Consider the following 15517-nt stretch of genomic DNA (forward strand, 5'->3'; position numbering starts at 1 on the left):
CTTCTCTGTCATTGCTTCTGCTGTGCTGGCCATGGATTCTATTACTGTGGTATCTTCAATTGTTTGGGTCACTTTCTTCCCTTCTCTTTTCATATTGCTGTGTCTTCTCTTCTAGGACTGTGGATCCAAGGCGTTACCATTTTTACCCTATAGGCTTAGAAAGCCCCTGTAGGGATCCCATACCTTTCCTATGAGGTAAAGGACGATGTTATCAGCGCCCAATATAAATAATATACACCCTGAAGACAAATGTTTGCTAATTAAACATTTGCAGTTTGGTCACAATCACAAAATTGGTTAATTCAATTGTTATCTACAATATACTCAGTAGGTTTATAAAAGGGTTTACAGTTTCTGATGGTGGGAGACCTTCTGTGATGCTGAGCCCTGGAGCCCTGGATGGGCACAGTGGCCATAATTCCTGCACGGGAGCAGGAATATTGCTCCCAAAGAAGCAGTATTCTCACTACTGGAGTCCCAGGTCACAGAGCGACACAGAATGCTGCCTCCCTCTGGCCCGCCATCTTGGATCTCTCCCAGCCCAAGTAGACTTTGAACACAAACATCCATCTTTGCCCAGCTTTTTTGCCTTTCCCTTGCCTCTTCTTCCCTCTTCTTCTTCTTCTTCTTTCTCTCCCTCCTCTCCTTCTCTCCTCCTCCTTTTTTTCCTCCCCTCCTCTCCTCCTTCTACAGAAGTGCTGACCCCTGGAACCTGACTTATAGCACCCTACCTACATGAGCTGGAGAGACTTAAACCTGAGAAACAGGCTCAACCTGCATGAGCCATGAAGACCTTGCCCCCTCTGGCAGACCACCCCTCTGCAGGGCCCCGGGTGCCAACCCCAGCTCTCAGGGAGAGGGGGCTGTGGGGAGCAGGGGCTGATCTCAGTCCCAGGCCCTTTTGATACTGGTGACCACCAGGTCCCCTCTGTCTTTGCTGAGGTGTTGTGATGACATTTGAGGCTCTTGTAGAGACCCACCTGGAAATCCTCAGGGCACATTCTGTGCATCATGCCACCACACGGGCATGTTTGAGTGGGGGCTGTTGGTAGGGGTGGTAACCTGCAGAGCAGTCATTCTGTGAGGGCCAGGGAGAGCCAGGCTGGGTGCTTCCTGGGAATTGGGATGTGTGCTGCCTGGGGACATGCACCTGTGCCAAGGAGCCCTCCTCAATGGGACTGAGGTGACAGCCACACCTGGCTTCCTCCTGCTGTGAAGGCCCTGAGGAGGACGATGAGAGCCAGCTGTCTATTTCCTTGGTGAGAGGAAAGCTAGAACCTGTGAGATGAGGAGCAAGAATGAAGGACGGAGGCCAGACAGACACTGGTCAGAGAGTTCACCTGTGGGAGCTGACAAATAAAGGCCATCTCTCCATAGACGGAGAGACAGAGCAGGCCTGGGGTTCAGGACTTTGATGGGGCAGGCTCAGGGATCAGAGCTGGGCAGGTCCTAATGTGGGTGCTGAAGGGTGGGGTTGGTGTGAGGAAGTGGGGAGTCTGTCTACAAAGGCCCTTCAGAGAGAAAGGAAAATTTTCCTTAAAATGGCGGCTACACTTAAGATGCCCATCCAGAGGCTAAGCAAGGACCTTACATTCCTCCATTTTTTGTTTGTTATTGGGACACTTACTGGGGAGGGTCTTAGATATTCTGTAGCTTCTTCCTGCTGGGAAGGAGTGGCACCTGGACCCTTGTTAGGGGCACGGGGTGTTATTGAGGTAGTGGTGATTGTCAGGGGTGCCAGGCGATGCCAATTTTGGTGAGGGGTTGGAAGTCCTTGACAGAAGCTTGTTCACAGTTGGGTTAGAGATCCTTTACATCTGGTCTCACATAAATCTCATGACCCAGGGGTCAAGCATTTGCCAAAGGCCTATGACAAGGAGAGAGGTCAGGAAAAGGGGTGCCCACTGCAGAAGGGGTTACTTAGCTTCCATCCTTCAGTTCCAGTGGCAGAGGGAAGCTTTGAGCCCTGAAGGAGACGGAGGTAAGGGGGCATTAGTAACTGAAGTCCCCTTGGTGGTAAGGAGTCCGCGCTCCTTCCACGTAGCAGAGTGGGAGAGAAGTAGGTGGAAAGTAGAGTCAGCGTAGACGTTGGGGGTGGCTCCCTTTGTCACAGTGAAGGCTCTGATGAGGGCACCAGGTCAGCCTGCTGAGTGGATGTGTTACTGGGCAGAGGAGTGGCTTCCACAGCTGAGGTTAGAGAGGCTGTAGCTCACCCTGCCTGACGACTCCTCCTGAAGGAAGGAGAGGCCATCTGTGGACCATGTACATGTGGCCTGGAGCAGGGGCCTCCTGTGTGTGGGAGGGGCGTGCAAGGAGTTGCCCCAGAGTCTCAGTGCATTAATGGGTGAGGGAAGGAGAGGGGGAGAGTCCTGAGGAGCGGGAGGAGGGTAGGAGGGTTTAAAGGTGAGCAGGTCTGGACAGTGAGACTGGATCTCCCACCAGGGAAACCTGTAGAGATCAAAGGTGATGGGGGTCAGGAGTGGAAGCCCTGGTAGGTGAGGAGATCCTTCAGGTGACGGGGAGCCAGGATGGTGAGTGGGCCCAAGGTGGGTGTCTCTGACTCCTTCATGAGTAGAGAGTCTTTGGCCAACATTCGTAGGCCAGGGGCCCATCCCAAACAGCAGGGCCAAGACCTGGGATAGGAAAGGCACTGGGGCAAAGGTGGCTCTAACATGACTGAGGACCCCTAGAGCAAATCCCTGCTTTTCAGCCACATGAAGTTGAAGGGGCGTGTGAGCTCAGGGAGACGGGGAGAGAGAGAAAGTTCTCAGGTCCTTCTTCTGTGTTGTAGCCAAGGGAAAAGTTAAATGGACACTTTCTCCCTTAGGCCTCTTACCAAGCCTGCTGAGTCTGTCCTTTGTGTTTCCATGTCAGCTTCATTGTGGCCTTGGCTGGGGAGAGGGCTGCCCAGGTCTTCACAAGGTAGGGGGGCCCTGGGTCCATTTTTGTCTAGAAGTGGGGTCTCTGGAGGAATCAAAGCTTTAGTGGCCAGGAGAAGCTGGGCGGGGGAGCAAGAGGAGCCCAGGGAGGCTCAGAGTGGGGAAAGAGAAGGTCTGCACATGAGGGATTTCCTTCCACTTTCCTGGGCACTTGCCAAAGTCATGAAGATGGGAAGGTTGGATTGGTTGATGGGCCTTCAGATCAGGAGCCAAACAGAGTGGGCTACGTGGGCAAGGGGCAGCTGAGAGGTGAGTCCCATGGGATCTGGGGGTCGCCCATGGCGAGTTGGAGTCTGGGGCTGAGAGGAAGGAGTCACCCACTACCTTCCTAGTCCTAGGCTTTGCCCATAGAGAGTCCTGGCCAGGGCTCTCATGAGCTGGGCTGAGGAGCTGAGATCCAAGACCCGAGAGTGAACTGGCCCAGGGGAAGGGATGGTGCTGTGCCAACATCTAATTTCTAGAGAGGAGACTTGTCCCTGGTGTCTCTAGGGAGTAGACTTGTGAGGAGGGGGAGGGAAGGGTGAAGTCACGCAGGAGTGTGGATGAAGAAGGAGAACACTAGGTGAATGGAGGTGTGTGGCCCTGGGCCCTTGGGCCAGGGTCCCAAAGCAGCTCCAATCCCCAGAGGGGAGGTCAAAGCCCATGGGAGAACCTGATGGACTCACTGGCACCAATGGAAGTAAAGTGGCCCAGGGCAAGTCACACACACACCTGGGACAAGAAGGGATTTATGTTAGGAGCCTGACAAGGGCCACTCTGCAAAAGCTCTGAGGTGGATGTGAATGGGCTTGTGGTGTGAGGCCCTAGAAGGACTGGAAACACCCAGACAGTAGGGTCCACCTTGGAAGGGGTAATGGGAGGCACTGGCAGACGGAAGAGGGGATGGTCCTGAGGTCAGGGTGAGGATCAGGGGAGCGGCAGGCGAGTCTGGAGGGTGTTAGACAAGATCACATGGACATGGTGGGAGGTCCACTTATATGACTGAGTCAGGAATTGAAACTCTTTGGTCTATGTGGTGGGACATGAAGTGTAGGACCAAGCTGCTTTTCATCTGTGAAAGATCTGACAAAGAGAAAGGCACATGAACCCAATTACACCATCCACCCAGCCTCGTGGTGTAGAGGACACAGAGATGCGGGTTGAGCAGTGGTAATCCGTGAGCGTGTGGCAGGAGGAGAGAAGGGCTGAGGGGCGTGGGGAGAATTGCTGCTGAGGCTTCTCTAGAAACAGAATTGTGGTATGGCAGGGGTCATCCGATGGTTAAAGGAGAAGGAGTCCTGGGTAGGGTCTTCTGTGCCTTTGGAAGCAGGCGCAAGGTAGGTGAGAGCTAAGAGGACTTGTGCAGGAGAGCAGGAGTTGCAGAGAGGACTTAGAACATAGGGAGGAGAAGGCCTGAACGTATGAAATCTCTTTTCATATTCCCAAACACTCATAATACTTGAAAAGATCCCTGATGATATTGGGATCTAGTGCCGCAGTCTGGCTGGGCACAGTTCAGGAACCACTTGTCAAAAGAAACGAACTTTATTTTTAGAACCACACAGGCCAAACAAAACAGCTCCTCAGGAAAAACCCTCAGAGCCCAACTGCCACCACTGGCTTCCACAAGCCTCTCTCACAACCACAAGTCTCCTCACCTCCCACAATCCTCCTGCTCTTGAGGCCGATTGGCTGGGTTGCGTGGGCTGAGCCAAAAAAGTCCCCCAATGAGCAGCTCCGTGGTCTGAAAGGGCAGGGAAACAGCCCAATGAACATCACCGCAGAGGAGCCAATCAGCTAGATGTTGCTGGGGCCGCTGTGAGCCAATCATCAGCCGGCAGCTGGAAGTTTGCTGGCAGCTGGAAGTTTGCTGGGGCCCCTTCGGCTGTGGCTCTCAACATCTCCCCCTCTCTGTTTAAACAGCAAGCATGTGGCTTAGGGACCGTGCCTGCCTTAGGTTGTCCAATAGGACATATGGTCCTTACCCGTTATCGGATGGGCTGACCTCAACGCGTCGGCCTCCTGTCTTAGGTTGGTACCATTGCAATTGGATCTTACCCGTCACTGACTACTGGTCCAGTATACAGCCACACCTGTGGAGAGGTCTTTGTACCAGTGGGGGGGTGTGGTTCTTTGCCTCACCTCTGTTGGCCCCAAAATTTTAGCTGAACGATCATGACAAGCAGAAGGGAGGAAGATACACCAAGCCAATTGACGGCTCCTTTTGGAAAAATTGTACCACCGATGACATCATCAGCAAAAATACCCCAACACTACCACATGTCGCTGCACCAACAGATAGTTCACAATGCATACAGGTGAGTTCACACTGCATACAAGTGATACATAGTCCAGGCAAGTTCTGCAAGCAGTTCAGTGATAGCTATTGCAGAAGCTGTAGATTGGTTTTATCTTTGTCTTCACCGGCACTGGGATGAAGATAGGAATTCTGGCAATAATGGCTAAAGAAAAAATTATGTAACATTCCAGAAGGCACTAAAAGAAAACAATTTTCTTAACAATTTACATTATCTTGAAGACAATTATTAAATATAATGAAAAGGAAAGGTGAAAGTAAACAGATCTGTTAACCTCCTTTTTGTTCACATATTAAAACAATCCTCAACAGTTGTTTACCCAATTTAAATTAAACCATTTAAATCACGTGAATAAAAAAAATATTTGGATCCATTTTTTCATGAGCGCTCATCATATATGATATATGGACATACTTACATTCAAACATATAACACAAAACACAAGTGTGCACACATAATATAATACATACAACACATAACATAATAGTAAAGGACTTATAACTTTTTACAGAGGAAATCTCCATTGCAATGTTTAAAAACTCTATAGTCAAAAAATAGAACTGATCATCAAAACATTAACCTAGGTCTGTATGAGCTCAAAAAACAAAATAGAACTCATGATGTGGGAAAGGGCAATAAGAAAATAGATATTGAAAAAAGCATCCTGCTTCTGTTGCAGATTTAAGGATAGCCAAACTGGAGTTTTGGATATCAGCTGTTATGGATTTGAGCCAAATCATCTTCTTTTTGGTCTGTTGAAATCGCTTTAGTTAATCTCTCTGGAATTCAAATTGGCTGCTGTTCTCCCTGTGGAGACACAAAAACAGAACCCCGACTCCAGACAATCACTGGGTCAGAACCTTTCCATTGTCCTTTTAGAATATCTTTCCAAAGTACCTTGGGCTTATGTACATTTTTTGGACACATATGCCTTTCTGCAGCACTAAGTCCTGATGAATCCAAATTTTAAAAGTTTAGAGTAAAAAGGGTTATTTTAAGTTTATCTTCCCAATTCCTTCTTTTTGCTTTAATAAGTGTATTTTAATAGTTTGATGAGCTCTTTCAACCATGCCTTGTCCCTGTGGATAGTATGGGATTCCTGTTATATGAGTAATGCCAAATGTTGAGCAAAATTGTTTAAAAGAGGTAGAAGTATAACCAGGGGCATTATCTGTTTTTAACTGTTTTGGAACGCCCACAGTGGCAAAATTTTGTAAGCAATGAGCTATAACATCTTTAGTTTTTTCTCCAGCATGAGGGGAGCCCATCAAAAATCCTGAACAAGTAACAACTGTATGCCTTTCTTGCTTCAGGCATTAACATTCGGGGTGAATTTGGATCTGATGGACCTTTTAGGATATCAAATAAAGGTCCCAACTCACTTTTGAAAGTCGTTAAGTGATTTGAGTTGATCTACTCGTATTTGAATTTTTGGTGGACGGACCATGGTTGAGGATAATAGAACTCCTAAATAATTAATTGGAAAATATAATTGTACTTTATTTATTGCTATCTCTAGATTATAATTTTTTAATAAGTTTGTAAGTGTGGCATAACATTCTAGCAATGTGTTTTTAGCTTTGTGTGCTAATAATACATCATCCATATAGTGAAATATTTGTAGTTCAGGATTTTGATTTCTAAGTGGCTGGATTACTTTGTTAACATAAATTTGACACATAGTTGGGTTGTTAGCCATCCCTTGAGGGAGTACTTTTCATTCATATCTCTGATCAGGACCTTCATAATTCAATGCAGGGATAGTAAATGCAAAACATGGACGATCCTCAGGATGAATTGGAATTGAAAAAAAACCAATCTTTAATATCTATAACTAAAACATACCGGGTTTTTGGCAAAGCAGACAATTGAGGAATCCCTGATTGAGTAGGTCCCATAATAACCATCTCATTATTAATGGCTCTTAAATCTTGCAATAATCTCCATTTTCCAGATTTCTTTTTGATGACAAAAATGGGAGTATTATGGGAAGATACAGAAGGTTGTATATGTCCTTCCACTAATTGTTGTTTGACCAGGTCATGGGCTGCTTGTATCTTTTCTTTAGTCAGGGGCCACTGAGGAACCCATACTGGTCTTTCTGATTTCCAAGTAATTTTTATTGTCTCAGTGGCCCCTTCTGAAAATCCAACCCATGTCTGTCTGTTCCTTGATCTATTTGTATTGGTGCTGCTATACCTTGTTCTTGTTTTTCTAATCTTTTTCCTTTCCTAAAACCTTGTCTAGTCATAATAGGGGGTGCATTTTGGTTGATGTTATTTGTTAATGTCAAACCTAATTGATCTAGGACATCTCGTCCCCATAAATTTATGGGAAGATGATCCAATACATATGGCTGTATAGTTCCTTCACATCCTTCAGGATCCTTCCAATCTAATACCATTGCACTTCTATGGGGATTAGTCGCCACTCCTAGGCCTCGAAGCCTTTGAGTGGCTTGTTAAAATGGCCATTGTTTTGGCTATTCTTGAGGAGAGATGATGCTAAGGTCTGCACCTGTATCCCGTAGCCCATTAAATTCATGTCCTTGAATATTTAGTTTTAGCATGGGGTGAGAATCTAAATTTAAAGAAAGCATAGCCCAATCTACACCTGTGGAGCCTAATCCCTTGGAACCTCTTTCTACAGTATGACTGGAAAATTTATCATGTAGGATTGGTATTATTAGTAACTGTGCTATTCTATCTCCTGGTGAAATTACTGATATACCCTTTGGAGAACTGGCTATAATTTTTATTTCACCCTCATAATCAGGATCAATTACCCCAGGACTTATCATAAGTCCTTTTAGAGTAGAAGAGCTGCGTCCCAATAATAAGCCTATTGTTCCTTTGGGAAGAGGTCCTTTCACCCCTGTGGGAATGATTTGAACTCCCATCTCTGGAGTTAGTACTGGTGTGGCGGAGGTGCAGATGTCCAACCCTGCGCTCCCTCTGGTTTGTCTATGAGGGATCTGATGGACAATGTGTCCTGGGCACTACCCTGATGGGGTTGCTGGGTTCCTCCAGTGCTCCGTATATTTGTGGTTTTGGGCCCCGGAGCATTGGGCCCCCCTGTCCATTTTTTGGCAATGGAGCCCGATGCCTTTCTCCACGATATCGTGGATAAACACTTGGTCCTTGTTCGTTTTTTGATAATGGAGTACCCTCTATGGTGGTTTGAGAACGGCATTCATTAGCCCAGTGTCTCCCTCTATGGCATCGTGGGCAAATACCTGTTATTCTACTCCTTTGAAACCTAGTTTTGTTAAACCCTCCTCCTATGGGGCAATTCCTTTTAAAATGTCCTGTTTGTTCACAATTGTAGCATGTTCTTGGCCTGGCATCTAAAGCCTGTTTTACTGCAGCTGCCACAATTTGCCCTTGTTCATTAATGTCTCTGGCATCTAAATCCTGTTTTACTACAGCTGCCACGACTTGCTCTTGTTCATTAATGTCTCTACATAATTTAATATATGTGTTTAAATCTTCATGTTTCCATGGTCTAATGATATCTCTGCACCAACAATTTGCTTGGTCATAAGCCAGAATGTTTTATTAATGGCATTGCTTGTTCTGTATTCCCAAAAACTCTGGTAGCTGTTTGAATAAGCCTATCTACAAATTCATCATAAGATTCATTAGCTCCTTCTATTATCTTAGATAATTGACCTTGTAAACCTCCATGTCCTTGTAAAGTCTTCCATGCCCTAACCGCCTCTACAGTAATTTGTGTGTATACGCCAGGATCATATGCAATTTGTTGCTGCTGATCCTCATAAGGTCCCTTTCCTAACAACATATCTAGATTTCTCTGAGGATAACCAGCTGCTACATTTCAGCTAGCCGTCTCCTTGCAAAATTCCTCATTGGCAAACTTCCATAATAGGTATTGACATCCATTTAGCACAGTATGAAATCTCTTTCCATTTTCCCAAACACTCATAATACTTGAAAAGATCCCTGATGATATTGGGATCTACAGTGCCACTAAGTGGCCATTTAGAGTCATTATCCAAAGGATATTGAGGCCACAACTGATTGCACAAGTGGATAAGTTTTGGGGGATTAGATGCGGCTTGAGAGAGAGCTCAAAACCCAGGACACCTATAGACTCAGTTGACAGTAGGGATGCGTCGTAGCTGTGAAAGCTGTACCTGGGAGTGCCCCTGATCACATGGTAACGCTGAAAATACCATGATCCCTCTCCACAGAGACTGCCAGTAAGGTCCCCTCAGCATGGCCCTGTCTTAAAGGCCAGAGAGAGACCCAAAAAGAGGAAGAGGGACAGACAGGGATCCCTGAAACCATGCCTCGCAGACAGCCACGTTGAAACAGACTTGCACATGCCCATCTCTCACACTGCCTTTTCCTCTGACAGGCCACCTCCAGCTCCATGGGTGCTCAAAACAGAAAGACAGACAGCCAGAAAGGATCCGCACACCCAAGGCCAACCAACAGGGGATATTCTGGAACAGACCAAAAGGGAGTGAAAGTCTCCAGGTCCCCAAGTCCCACTAGCCCTGACTCCTGCTCCTGTGGCGCCACAGATGTCCCTAAGAGAGTGACCACACTTGTGGAATCCAGGGTCTCAGTGTGCACACCAGGGCAGTGCTGAAAACTGGGTCCTTGTCCCCAATGCCAATCCCTAACAAGGGCACCATTTTGAGGAAAAGGGAAAACAAGATTTGTGGCTTTGCTCCTTAAGTGACAGTCACCATCTTAAGAAAGAGTTTTGCTTTCCTGCCCAAGGGCCTTTCTGAGAACGGTTCCCCCTCACACCAACCCACCCCCCACCTCCTGCATTACAACCCGCCTGGCTCTCACCCCTGAGCCTGCCCCATGAAATTCATGGACCAAGCCTCTATTGCCTCTCTCAACCTATGGAGTGGTGGCCTTTGTCAGCTGTGACATGTAAACTCTCCTGTGTATCCCTGCCTGGTCTCTGAGAGGGGAGGGGAGTGGGAGGGGAGGGGAGGGGGAGGCTGCTATCAAGTCCCATCTGGGTTGACAAACTTGTTAGTGAAAGCCCAGCTAGTTTTCCCTGATGCCAATCCAATGACGAGGACACAGGTTTTAGCAAAAGGAAATAGAAGCTTTATTGCTTTGCAAGCAAAAGAGAAACACAGGGAAATCCTGTCTCAGAGCTGTGATCTGTCCCCCAGGCACAGCAGTGGACTGTGAAAGAGGTGATTCCAAGGCCACATTTGGAAAAAGTGCTCTCTGTTGGAGTTGTAATTCACTCATTAATTGGGAGATAGACATTTCAGAGATCTTCTGGTGCCATCTCCAAAGTCTGGATTACTGCTTTCCTATAGGAATATGGGCTCAGGGACAGATGACTCTACTCAGAGTGGGGAGAAAAGGTGACCCTGTTTCCCCTGAGATTAGGGAAAATGAGAGATTAGGGAGGAGCAGGGAGAGAGGGAGAGAAAGAAAAAGGTCCATTTTAGAAACCAGTGGCAGTAGCAGAGCAGCAAGGGCCAAGTCCAAGCCTAAAGTGGACCCTGTTACAGTAGCAAACTCAATGCGCACACAGAGTAGTGAGAGGAACTTCTAGAACCTGTGTGAGCCATGTGCTATCTCAGCTGGGGACAAGCTCAGCTGGAGAGGTGGAGCAGCTCTGTGGGGAGGAGGAGGGCTCTGCCCAGATGCAGGCTCTGGGGTGGCACTGGGTCACTCTCAAGGGAACAGAGGGAAGCACAAGAGACCAAGGCCAGGTAGAGCACAGCACAGGGGCACCTAAGCCCAGGTCAGGGAGGGCAGTCCTGGCACAGCAGGTGCAGGGCAGGGGGGCTTGGGGACACAGGTGGACAGTTTCCCATGACAGAGGTCTTGCTGGAGGGCGAGGGGGTGAGGGCACATGCAGGTCAGTGGGGGAAGTCAACAGAGCTCAGGCTCCTGACACAGCCCAGGGTTCTCAGCAGCTGTGAGGCCTGAGGCTGGGCCCAGGGCCAGGGAAACTTCACATCCTGCAACTGTAACCGGGCTCAGCCTCAGGGCTGGGCAATCTGTGAGGAGTGGGGGACAGGCCCAGGCGGCAACATGGCCAGGCGAGCCCGGCTGCATCCCTCAAGTGCAAGGCAGGTCTTTGGTGCATGCCCAGGTGCTAGTGTCACTTGAGGTCAGACAGGTGGCACCACACACCATTATGAAGGGACAGGAAGGTTTTGGATTCCAAGACCAGGACTTCCTGACATGGTCCTCACAGTCCCAGCCGTAGGACAAGGACCTGAAGAGAGATCCCCCCTCATAGGCCAAGGGCAGTTCTGTGGCACTTCTAGGGAGTGGGAGTCAAGGTCAGGGTCGCAGCACAGGGTCAGAATGAAGGCTGCTGCCTAGGGCCCCAGAGTCTCCTTCCCAGGGGAGGACACCAAGCAACCCCACGCTATGGGCAGAGGGGACTTCTGGCCTTTGCACCAATGCAGGGCAGATGCCCCTTAGGACAGTCCCCATGGGGGCCGAGTGCTGGCCAACCCTGGGCACACTTGGGGCCTTCTCAGTGTGAGTGCAGAGCCAGGCTGCTCCAGGGAGGGCGGGCCCCAGCCTCCCCTCAGAGGCCGGGACTCTGAATGGGACGGGAGGCCAGTGACACTCGTTGACTGGCTCATACAGCAGACCCGTGTTCATGAAGGAGGAAAGGATTGAAGGCCATCGGAAGGGTCTCGGGGTTAAACTTGACCTGCCAACAAATACAAGAAGCTCCCATCTGTGAGGGGACTTCCTGACTTCTCTCTCCCCCAAGAAAGGCAGGCTCAGCTTTTTAACAACTTGCATGTGACATGGTTTTCAGAACTTAGGAGGGAGGAGCCACGTGGAGGAACACAGGGCAGAGGATTGGCATGAAGAACGGTCCTCATGCTGAGCATGAGTGCTTTATTCGTTAGACAGCAGACCCTGGACACCAGTGTTCAGCTGATGCGATTGCCCAGAGCAGGGGGAGCTGTGACAAGCAGCCCCCTCCGCCAGCCACCATCCACAGGCAGGTGCCATCCCAGGCCGCAGAGAGCAGAGCTTCAGAACGTGCATTCTGGGGACAAAGCACAGAAGTTAAGGTGAGCGGTGCCAGCTCCACCTACCCTGCCCAGCGTGGATGCCAAGGCAGGTGGGCTCCAAGGCAGCGCCTCTCTGAAGCCTCCCCCCCGTCTCCAGGGAAACACAGAGTGTCCCCACAGCCTGTGAGGACAGCTGCCTATCCCATGGAGGGTCACTAGGGGAAATAACTGGACCCAGGTCATCAGGGCAGGGGAGAAGTGAGGTGTGCCTTGGCAGGACCCCTGGCCAGCACTCAAAGAAGAGGTGGAGTCCCCAGAGGGCAGGCAGAGGAAGGTGGACAGCCAGCAGGGGCTTGGCCAGCTCCCTGGCTGGTCTCAAGCCTTCTCCGGCCCTCCTCCCCTGTCTGTGCTCAGGAAGGAGTCAAAGGCCATCCTTGGTCAGAGGCTGCAGCAGCTGGAGCTCAGCCACCTCCCTGCCGCCCCAGGACAAAGCCAAGTCTGGCCCCTTGGCTCTGACTCCAGGAAGGTGCTTCCGGAAGGCAGGTCCTTCTGAGAAGGTGAGCTGGCCCCTGGGAGGCCAGATGGCTCTCAGCAGACAGGCACTCCCAAGACCTGGTGGGGTGGGGCCCAGATGGAGCCAGGATGGCAAACCACCTGTGCTCACGTCATCTGTGGTTGGCTCGGCACAGGGCCCCTCCCAGAGCAAGAGGGGACTGTGCTGCACCCCCATTGACCTCTGCTCCACTGAGGGAGGAGGGAGGAGAGGCACACCCAGTGGGCAGTCAGCAGCAGGTTGGGGTGCAGGGAGGCACCAGGGCACCACACCAGCATGGCCACCAGCTGCTGTGAGCAAGTCACAGATGACAGGGACCCTGGGTGCTTAGTTTGCAGAAAATAGCCTCAAAAGTCAGCCCAGCATTCCACACCTGCATATCTCCCCATTCTCTGAGGGACAGTTTAATCTGGTTCCTTCCACAGAATTCCTTAACCTAGAACATCTTTTAACAGCTTCCCTTTTATATTGTCTAGAAAGGGGACAAATGGGACCAGCCAGTGGCTACCAGCTGCCCTCAGCAGAGGGCCCCTGATATGAGGCTCTACACAGAGACAGTCACAGTGACAGTGCTGGTTGTCTTGCCCAAGCCCAGGCACGTGGGCCTTCCTGGGGGTCTTCATGCTTCCACTAGGGCCTAGGCAGGATGGGGGCCTTGAGACACCAGGCACCTCTGGGCTGGGCCTTACCTTCCTCCTGCATAGGCTTGAAGCACCAGGGCACCCCTCGTATGCTGGAGTCAAAGCAGCAGCCGCGGTTGGTGCAGGCCTCCTGATCAATGTTAGGGTAGCCGCAGTTAACCCTCTCCTTGGCCGGGAAGACACACTGGCTTTCCACTGTCCAAACAACACCAGGTCAGTGCCAGAGTCCCCAGGGCCTGGGGCCAGGTGTTGGCCTCAGTCTGAAGTTCACATCCTCCCTTAGCCCACTCCTGAGCTCAGAGATGGCGCCTCCCTGCCCCTGGAGCATGGGCTCTCCCCAGGAATGAAGGACCTGGGCTGTTGAAGGCCACACCCAGGGACCCAGTGTTGCCCTGCTGGCTCTCATTGGCATGCTCCCTGCACCTTGTCAGGAAGTCTGGGACCTCAGCAAGCCCTGGGGAATCTGGGTTCCCAGAGCCCAGACCAGGCGCCCCTCCTTGTTTGAGCAGCAACACCTGCCCCTTGTCTAGAAATAGCCAAGAGCAGGACATGCCCTGTCCGTGGGGAAGTCAGCCAGGTGCTGGTGCTGTAACTGCCCCTCGGCACCTACCACCCGCCACCCCACAGCTTCTGCTTGTCATGACATGGCTGCATCTTGGGCCCCATCACTCAGTGTCCCGAATCCTGCAGGCCTGCCTCCATGTGCCTAAAGATCCACCTGGTGCCATGGCAACTAGACTCTACCTTGAGGAATTGGGCCACGTGGGAAAGCCTCGGGCCAGCCCGCAGCCTCTACTCCAGTGCTTCCTGGGGCCTTGCCCGTTGTAATCCCTGGCAATCTCTGAAATCCACCAGGGCCTGGCTCCACCCTGAGACGGTCTTACAGGAGGACCTGACCAGCCCCCAGGTGACCCTGGTGGGTGGCCCACTTTGGGAGCTGCTGCCTGAACCTGCTCTGGGTTGGGAACCTGGTGAGGTCACCCCCTCGTGCCTTCAGACTTGGCCCCAACACCGCCTGTGCTGCAAAGCCATGGTGGCAGGAAGACAGTCGGCAGAGCCACGTTCTAGACCAGTTCCTTCCTTGTCTCTTTTGTCAACTGCCAGCATGTTGGGCAACGTCTTATGGTGTGATCAGAATCCTCTGCAAAGGTGGCACCGGGGTGGGAGTTGGGGGTCAGCTGTCCCCCCGGGCCAGCCTGGGTGCAATCGAGTGTTCAAGCCTGACCCGCAGGGGGGCTGCCTTAGAGATGCTGACTCTTTGAGCTTCAGTTTCCTGAGTGTGACACAGGGACAATGAGACTCTCTATGTGGGGCTGTTGCAAGAACAGGTCTGAATCTGACAAATGGTGATCACTAAGTTGACGTGGAGTAGAAGCATGAGGGTTTCTCAACTCTGGAGCCCACAGAAGGGCACCCCGCCTTCAAGTCTCTCCCTCTCTTGTGTCCCCACCCTGCCATCGGGGACCAGAGTGGTACTTACACTGGCCAATGTACTCCTCAGCCCAGCCAGAGGACCCCAGGGCCAGGACCAGCAGCACCAGCCAAAGCGCTCTGGCCTCCATGTCAGTGGGCGTCTTGAGGACCACACACAGGATGTGTCATTGCACAAGAAAGGCCCATTTATACCCCTGTGTGTGCACAGGTTCTCTGGGTTGTTTGCTTTAGGAGGGCCCTCCAGGGCCCAGCTCCACCCCCCTTTCTTTCCCCTGCACAGAACTGCAAAGCACCAGAGGCTCGCTGCCCTGTAGGGAGGGCCACTCGGGTGGACTCTGCTCTGGGGCTGATGCTCCTCCATCCAGGAGGCAGGAGCCAGGATGGGGCATCTCAGCTGCAGGAAGGGAGGAGGGCTCAGCTTTGGGCAGGTGGGCTCCCTCTACCAGCACTGGGTCCCTGACACTAAGGCTGCCAGCCTTAGCCACCAGGCCAGGAGCCATGCACAAGGGCCCTGCCCACCAACAGGCCCCTGAATCTGGAGCTGGAAAGCCGGCAGCAGCTGAGTCAGGTTCTTACATCCTCCCAGGAGTCTAGAAAGGTGGATGTTGTTTTTTCTTTTTGCTTTTTTCTATCAAAACCACTTTTACTCTACTACATAT

The 15517-nt window shown here is 50.9% G+C and overlaps 1 pseudogene; it reads right to left on the reverse strand.

Moving 5' to 3' along the window:
* Positions 1-12251: 12251 nt before the first annotated feature.
* On the reverse strand, positions 12252-14986 carry LOC144253434 (trefoil factor 3 pseudogene; annotated as a pseudogene).
* Between the last annotated feature and the right edge of the window lie 531 nt (positions 14987-15517).

The sequence above is a fragment of the Urocitellus parryii genome, chromosome 2 (genome assembly GCF_045843805.1).
Source record: "Urocitellus parryii isolate mUroPar1 chromosome 2, mUroPar1.hap1, whole genome shotgun sequence".
NCBI classification, from domain to species: Eukaryota; Metazoa; Chordata; class Mammalia; order Rodentia; family Sciuridae; genus Urocitellus; species Urocitellus parryii.